Source organism: Petaurus breviceps, unplaced genomic scaffold (assembly GCF_028583685.1).
Source record: "Petaurus breviceps papuanus isolate PSGF00001 unplaced genomic scaffold, PetGlider_PUasm1.0 350, whole genome shotgun sequence".
In the NCBI taxonomy this organism is placed as follows: Eukaryota; Metazoa; Chordata; class Mammalia; order Diprotodontia; family Petauridae; genus Petaurus; species Petaurus breviceps.
Window position 1 is genome coordinate 2,107,254 of NW_027186199.1, and position 6,013 is coordinate 2,113,266.

Sequence of the window (6,013 nt, forward strand, 5' to 3'; positions counted from 1 at the left end):
TCCTTCTCCACTCCCACCCCAGTCCTCCAGGATTAACCCTCTCATTCCTCTGTGACTGTAGGAATAAGAGAGAAGGGGTAGGGCCTCAACAAGAGGAAGAGGCAGACAGATATTGAGGGGTCAGAGGCTACTGACCTGTTCTTTCCTGGTCAGGCTGGACCCTGCTTGAGTTCATGGGGTCACCTCATTTCTAGCTCTTCACTGCCTAGAAGATCCTTCCTGTGGATGTTGACAACCAGTCCCTTTAGAAGGGTTTGGAGTTCTGTTGCTATAGAGAAGGGCAAAGGAACTCTAAGACCCTCTAAACATCACTATTACTATTGCATCAGCCTAGATCCTGACTCATTCACCCTCCCCACAAATCCCTGGCTATGCAGTGATCACATGAAGGGAGCACCCCTGTGTGCTCTTGCATGTGGATGCCTATGGGGCATTGGTACCCTATGTGTATATATCCATTGAAGAGACTCTCAGTAAGGTTTGTGGCTATCTATGTTCCCCTAGTACTGGCAGCATTGAAATAGAAGAATCAAGGTTTGGGTCCCTTAAGAGACTCCTTGGCTGTTAAATGCCTTTGGAGGCTTTTTATTTTGGGGGATGGGGGAGGGGAAGGATCAGGGAAGTGGTGATCAGGAGCCTGTGTTCACACAGGCCACATACCAGTGTAGACTCTCATCATCTCTCATCTGATCTACTGTAATTGTCTCCTAAATGGTCTTTCTGGTTCAAGTGTTTCCCCACCCCAACTTTCCCATAGCCAAAGTGATTATTCTATCATGTCCAATTTCTACTCAATGAATTCCAGTGGCTCCCGGTTACCTCCAGAATCAAATATACATTGACCATTGAGTGTCTTTCTACTCTTCTTTTTTTTGGGAAAACTCTAGATTGAAACAACCCTAAACTTTTAAGTAATTACCTTCTATCCACTTCAGGCTCGGGGGTATTAGAGGTACAGAGAGCCAAACACTTTGAGGAAAAAGCACTTGCCCTATGTCTTTGGAGTTTAGTTTCCTTCAGGACTGATTCCAATCATTCATGAAGGGTATAGAGCTCAGAGGCTCTCCTTAGGTAGTGGGAGGAAGGTGGTGGAGCCAAGACGACAGAGAAAAGACATGTACTAATCTGAGCTCTCCCAAATTTCCCTCCAAACAACTTAACACTTAAAAATGAATTTTGGAGTGGCAGAACCTGCAAAAGTACAAGGTGAAACAATTTTCCTGCCCAAAATAACTTAGAAGGTTGGCAGGAAAGGTCTGTAGTGCTGGGATGAAAGTAGAGCACAGCATAGTACAGAGAACTCCTGACAAACCAGTAGCAGGCCTTGGGAGGCAACTCAATAGGCAGCAGTGGCTTCTGGAGCTCAGTCTGCAAATGATAAGGTGGTTGGACAACTGGTCCGAAGAACAATACAGAGGTCCCTTTTCTGGCATTGGATGCAGGGCTCTGTTGCATTGCTTTTACAGGGATCTGGGTCACAGTCCTGGGTAACAGTCCCATGTCAAGGAAGACTACTAGTACATAAGAGTTTGAGGCTGCAGCAGAGTGGGGTCTCTGGTCACAACTCCATGGTGGAAAAGAGTACTCAGCTCAGAGTATAGGCCAGGAGAATAGTAAACACATATCTCCTTAGATAATATCACCTTGGAAGAAGTGAAAACTTACAGACCCCCAGAACTAGCTCTGAAAATAGCTGTACAAAAAAACCTGAAGCTTCAGACAATGTCCCCTTCACTCTGAGAGCAGAACCCAAATTTAATATAAAGTTAAAAGTCAAGAAATAGGCTGGGAAAAATGAACAAATGACAAAAGAAAGAATCTGAGCCTAGAAAGTTACTATGGTGACAGGGAAGATCAAAATATAAGCTCAGAAGGAGACAACAAAGTCAAAACTGCTACATCTAGAGCCTCAAAGAAAAATGTGAATTGGTCTTAGGCCCAACAAGAATTCCTGAAAGAAACTCAAAAAAGGATTTTAAAAATCAAGAGAGGTAGAGGAAAAATTGAGAAAGAAATGAGAGTGATGCAAAGAAATATTGAAAAAGAGCCAATAGTTTGGTAAAGAAGACACAAAAATAGGAAGAAAATAGCATCTTAAAAAACTGAATAGATCAAATAGAAAAAGAGATACAAAAATCAACTGACGAGAACTATTTAAATAGCAGAATTGGTTAAATGGGAAAAAGTGTACAAATATTTACTGAAGAGAACTCCTTAAAAAGCAGTACTTGGCTAGGTGGCACAGTGAATAGAGCACCAGCCCTGGAGTCAAGAGGACCTGAGTTCAAATTTGGCCTCAGACACTTAACACTTACTAGCTGTGTGACCTTGGGCAAGTCACTTAACCCCAATTGCCCTGCCTTCCCTCTCCAAAAAGCAAAAAAAGGTGTACAAAAATTTACTGAAGAAAAGAATTCCTTAAAAAGTAGAATTGGCCAAATGGAAGTTGATGACTATATTAGACTTCAAGAAACAATAAAACATAGTTAGAAGAATGAAAAAAGTAGAAGAAAATGTGAAATCTCATAAAATTTTTCTTTGACCTTATCAGTATTCTTTCTAGTAGATACAAATACACTGATGATGGTGGTATGGCACTTTCCTGCAAGTGACAATCAATTATCATGAGCCTGTCATTCACTCCTTTTGGGAGGCATACAAGCTTGTTGATTAGATTAAATTTGATTGAGAAACCTATGCCAGCTTCTTAGTGCCTCTCCTTATAATGCTCACTCCAGAAAGATGTGTATCCAGCTCCCATTTTGGTAAACTAGTCTTCATTTGCCAGTTTTGTTTCCCTCGGGGCTGCTGTTTGGATGGAATATCTGCTAAGTTATCTTGCAACAAGAACTGTTCATATTTCAGTTCTACTGAATTTTGTGTTGTCCATAAGCATGCACACATTCCATGTACCAATGTTTGTCATTTCTTATAGCACAATATTATTCCATCACAATTGTATACCACAATTTGTTCGGCCATTCCCTAGTTGATGGGTATCCCTTAAATTTCCAATTCTTTGACATCACAGAAAAAGATACTAAAATATTTTTGTACATATAGGTCCTTTTTCCTTTTTATTTTTAGAAAATAGATTGAGAAGAGATAATTTAAGAATTATTGGACTATCTGAAAGCCATGATCATTTCTTTCAAGAAATTATTAAGAAAAACTGCCCTGATATCCTAGAACCAGAGGGCAAAGTAGAAATTGAAAGAGTCTACTGATCACCTCCTGAAAGAGATCTCCAAATGAAAACTCCCAGGAATATTGCCCAGCAAAATTAAGTACAATCTCTTATCCATAAATCTGGTAATACTGACAACATAGGTAGTATGTTCCAAGCTCCTCTGATTTATTTATGATATCTCCTTTTATGTCTAGATCATATATCTATTTTAACCTTATCTTGGTGTAACATGTCAGTCTATACCCCATTTCTGCCAGACTGCTTTCCAGTTTTTCCCAAAATTTTTACCAAAATAGCATATGTTAGGTGCTTAATAAATGTTTATTTACTGACTGATTAAATTGTCTTTCAGGATTCTTTTAACTTTGAAGTTCTGAGATTTTCAGAATATCAGCTATCCATCTCCTCTTCTCAAAAGAGCAGGAAGTGGGGCTGGAGCCAAGATAGTAAAGTAGAGACTAGAATTCATCTGAACTCTCCCAACAACTTTATAATAACACCTCAAATCAAATTCTGGAGCTGCAGAGCCAACAAAAGGTCAGAGTGAAGCAATAACAGACAGGTGTTTGAAGAAAAGATTGATCACACTGGAGTGGTGGTCAGGTCTGGCCATGACCACCAGTGCCAGCAACAGGCCTTAAGGGTAGATGCAACAGTGGCAGCAGAAACTTTGGGATCTCCAAGTCCCCAGATGTTAAGAGGGGGTGGATAATTGGTTAGAAAGACATTGCAGGAGACCTTTGGTTGGCACTGAGTTCAGGACCCTGTTGCATTGCCCATATGTGGTTCTTGGCCACAGTTCCAGAATGAAGAGAAATAGTACTTGTGGTTGCAGGGGGATAGGACTACTGATCATAGTTCTAGAGGGGGCCCTGGTTTCAGTTCCAAGACAGAAAGGAGTACTAGTACTTGTGGCTACAGGAGAGCGGGGGACCTGGTCACAGTTCCAGGGCCAAAAGGAGCACTAGCACTTGTAGCTGCGGGCAAACAATGTCCCTTCCTAGGTAAAGATCAGAGCACAGGCCAGGTGAACAGTGATCACACCTCTCCTTAAGTCATACCACCCTGGAAGCATAAAAACCAGATTTCCAGAACTAACTCTGAAAGCAGCAGCATGAAAAACCTGATGCTTGAGACAGTGCCCTCTCCACCGTAGAAGCAGAGTCCAATGTTAAAATAAAGTTAAAAGTCAAGAAATAGCTTGCAACAATGAGCAAACAACAAAAAAAGAACCCGATCATAAAAAAGTTACTATAGTGACAGGGAAGATCAAGACACAAACTCAGAAGAAGACAAAGATGTCAAAACAGCATCAAAGCAGAGCCTTGCAGAAGATATGTGAATTGGACACAAGCCCAACAAGAATTCCTGGAAGAGCTCAAAATTTATTTTAAAAATCAAATAGGAGAGGCAGAGGAAAAAAAATAAGAGTGATGCAAGAAAATTATGAAAAGAGAGTGAACAGCTTGGTAAAGGAGACACAAAAATACTGAAGAAAATAAGACCTTTAAAAACAGAATTGGTTAAATGGCTAAAAAAAGACACAAAATCTACTGAGGAGAAGAACTTAAAAATCAGAATTGTTAAATGGAAAAAGAAGTACAAAAACTCAGTGAAGAAAATAATTCCTTAAAAATTGGAATTGGGTAAGTGGAAAGTAATGACTCCATGAAACATCAAGCAACAATAAAATAAAGTAAAAAAAATAAAAAATAGAAGAAAATTCGAAATATCTCATTGGAAAAACAATTAACATGGAAAATAGATTGAGGAGAGATAATTTAAGAATTATTGGACTACCCTAAAGCCATAATAAAAAAAAAAGAGTTCAGACATCATCTTTCAAGAAATTACAAAGGAAAACTGCCCTGATATCCTAGAACCTGAGGGTAAAATAGAAATTGAGAGTCCACTGATCACCTCCTGAAAAAGATTCCAAAATGAAAAATCTCAGGAATATTATAGTCAAATCCCAGGACACCCAGGTCAGGGAGAAAACATTGCAAGCAGCCAGAAAGAAACAATTCAAATACTGGGAAGTCACAGTCAGGATCACACAAGATTTAGAAGCTTTCATATTAAAGGATCTGAGGGCTTGGAGTATGATATTCTGGAGGGCAAAGGAATAGGATTATAACCAAGAATCACAACCCAGTAAAACTGAGCATATTATTTCAGGGGGGAAAATGGATATTTAAGGATATAGAAGAATTTTAAACATTTCTAATAGAAATATCATAGTTGAATTGAAAATTTGACTTTTAAATACAAGATTCAAGAGAAGCATATAAAGGTGAACAGGAAAGAGAAATCATAAGGGATTCAAAAAGGTTAAATTGTTTACATTCCTACATGGCAAGATAATACTGTAACTCCTAAGGACTTTATCATTATTAGGGCAGATAGAAGACATATTCATAGACAGAGGACATTGGTATGAGTTTCCTATGATGGGAAATAAAAAAAAATAATTATAAAAAAAATAAAATTAAGGGGTGAGAAAGAGGAATGCAAAGGAGAAGGGAGAGAAAGAATGGAGAAAATTATCTCATAAAAGAAGCATGAAAGAAAAATCTTTTACAGTGGAGGTGGGAAAGCAGGGGTTTTGCTTGAACTGTTCTTTCACTGGAATTGACTCAAAGAGGGAGTAATATACACACTTAGTTGGGTGTAAAAATCTCTCTTACCACATAGGGAAGTAGGAGTGTAAGGAGATATGAGAAAAGGTATGGCTAATAGAAGAGAGGGTGGAATAAGGGAAGCAATGATTGAAAACAGGGAGAGAGAGAGAGAGAGAGAGAGAGAGAGAGAGAGAGAGAGAGA

General features: G+C 39.1%; 1 pseudogene; it reads right to left on the bottom strand.

The window, feature by feature from the left end:
* Nucleotides 1-41: 41 nt before the first annotated feature.
* Nucleotides 42-6,013, bottom strand: part of LOC138168024 (heat shock protein HSP 90-beta pseudogene) — a 67,905-nt pseudogene continuing 61,933 nt past the window's right edge.